Consider the following 2,942-nt stretch of genomic DNA (forward strand, 5'->3'; position numbering starts at 1 on the left):
CGGGGCAGCGGCACCGGCAATGTGTGCCGCTGCCCCTTATGCCCCCTGGCTATCGGTGCCGTTGCCCCATTACCGGCGCCGCTTCTCTCCCCCTGGCTATCGGCGCTGGCAATGGGACAGCGGCACCGATAGCCAGGGGGAGAGAAGCGGCGGTAGCAGGGCTCCAGACCCCAGGAAAGGCAGGGGGAGAGAAGCAGGCAGCGACGGCCTCTCTCCCCCTGCCTTTCCTGGGGGCTCTGTGGGTTGAGAAGCAGTGTATCGGGGTACAAACATGCACACAAACGCAGCCTCATTTTATGAAGGATATTTGGGTAAAAACTTTTTTTACCCAAATATCCTTGGTAAAATGAAGGTGCGTGTTATAGGCCGGTGCGTTGTACACCCCGATAAATACGGTAATGTTCCCTTATGCTGCTACCCTTTTATAATCCATAATTTTTGGGCCAGGTAGTCTAATTACTTGGCGACATAATAACAGTATGAGTGCATGGTTTGGGAAAATAGATGCAGAAGGACAAATGGATGAAAGGATGGCCGCTTCTGGCAACTTTACTGTTTGCTTTTTTTCAATGCAAAGGAGGAGCGTATAATTATTAAAAAGGGTATTTTTGGAAATGGACAGGCAGGCTGTAGGGGAGGAGGTAGGCCTGTATTTTGAACTTAAAAACTCAAATGGGTTTTTGGGTTCAAAATGTGTATTTTTCACTAATGCTGCTATCCTTTTATAAACCATAATTTTTGGGCCAGGTAGTCTAATTACTTGGCGACATAATAACAGTATGAGTGCATGGTTTGGGAAAATAGATGCAGAAGGACAAATGGATGAAAGGATGGCCGCATCTGGCAACTTTACTGTTTGCTTTTTTTCAATGCAAAGGAGGAGCGTATAATTATTAAAAATGGTATTTTTGGAGATGGACAGGCAGGCTGTAGGGGAGGAGGTAGGCCTGTATTTTGAACTTAAAAACTCAAATGGGTTTTTGGGTTCAAAATGTGTTTTTTTCACTAATGCTACTATCCTTTTATAATCCATAATTTTTGGGCAAGGTAGTCTAATTACTTGGCGACATAATAACAGTATGAGTGCATGGTTTGGGAAAATAGATGCAGAAGGACAAATGGATGAAAGGATGGCCTCATCTGGCAACTTTACTGTTTGCTTTTTTTCAATGCAAAGGAGGAGCGTATAATTATTAAAAAGAGTATTTTTGGAGATGGACAGGCAGGCTGTAGGGGAGGAGGTAGGCCTGTATTTTGAACTTAAAAACTCAAATGGGTTTTTGGGTTCAAAATGTGTATTTTTCACTAATGCTGCTATCCTTTTATAAACCATAATTTTTGGGCCAGGTAGTCTAATTACTTGGCGACATAATAACAGTATGAGTGCATGGTTTGGGAAAATAGATGCAGAAGGACAAATGGATGAAAGGATGGCCGCATCTGGCAACTTTACTGTTTGCTTGAATTTCAATGCAAAGGAGAGGCGTATAATTATTAAAAATCGTATTTTTGGAGATGGACAGGCAGGCTGTAGGGGAGGAGGTAGGCCTGTATTTTGAACTTAAAAACTCAAATGGGTTTTTGGGTTCAGAATGGTTTTTTTTCACTAATGCTGCTATCCTTTTATAATTCATAATGTTTGGGCCAGGTAGTCTAATTACTTGGCGACATAATAACAGTATGAGTGCATGGTTTGGGAAAATAGATGCAGAAGGACAAATGGATGAAAGGATGGCCGCATCTGGCAACTTTACTGTTTGCTTTTTTTCAATGCAAAGGAGGAGCGTATAATTATTAAAAAGGGTATTTTTGGAGATGGAAAGGCAGGCTGTAGGGGAGGAGGTAGGCCTGTATTTTGAACTTAAAAACTCAAATGGGTTTTTGGGTTCAAAATGTGTATTTTTCACTAATGCTGCTATCCTTTTATAAACCATAATTTTTGGGCCAGGTAGTCTAATTACTTGGCGACATAATAACAGTATGAGTGCATGGTTTGGGAAAATAGATGCAGAAGGACAAATGGATGAAAGGATGGCCGCATCTGGCAACTTTACTGTTTGCTTTTTTTCAATGCAAAGGAGGAGCGTATAATTATTAAAAGGGTATTTTTTTTGGAGATGGACAGGCAGGCTGTAGGGGAGGAGGTAGGCCTGTATTTTGAACTTAAAAACTCAAATGGGTTTTTGGGTTCAAAATGTGTATTTTTCCCTTATGCTGCTATCCTTTTATAATCCATAATTTTGGGCCAGGTTGTCCGATAACTTGGCAAAGTGAAAACAGTATGAGTGTATGATGGTTTGGGAACATAGGTGTAGAAGCACAAATCGATGAAAGGATAGCAGCATATGGCAACTTAACTGTTTGTTTTTCCAAAGCAAATGAAGAGTGCATAATTATTTAAAAAGGGTATTTTTGGAGATGGACAGACAGGCTGATGGGGAGGAGGTAGGCCTGTATTTTGAACTCTAAAACTCAAATGGGTTTTTGGGTTCAAAATATGTATTTTTCCCTTATGCTGCTATCCTTTTATAATCCATAATTTTTGGGCCAGGTAGTCTAATTACTTGGCGACATAATAACAGTATGAGTGCATGGTTTGGGAAAATAGATGCAGAAGGACAAATGGATGAAAGGATGGCCGCATCTGGCAACTTTACTGTTTGCTTTTTTTCAATGCAAAGGAGAGGCGTATAATTATTAAAAATCGTATTTTTGGAGATGGACAGGCAGGCTGTAGGGGAGGAGGTAGGCCTGTATTTTGAACTTAAAAACTCAAATGGGTTTTTGGGTTCAAAATGGTTTTTTTTTCACTAATGCTGCTATCCTTTTATAATTCATAATGTTTGGGCCAGGTAGTCTAATTACTTGGCGACATAATAACAGTATGAGTGCATGGTTTGGGGAAAATAGATGCAGAAGGACAAATGGATGAAAGGATGGCC

Source organism: Hyla sarda, chromosome 11 (assembly GCF_029499605.1).
Source record: "Hyla sarda isolate aHylSar1 chromosome 11, aHylSar1.hap1, whole genome shotgun sequence".
In the NCBI taxonomy this organism is placed as follows: domain Eukaryota; kingdom Metazoa; phylum Chordata; class Amphibia; order Anura; family Hylidae; genus Hyla; species Hyla sarda.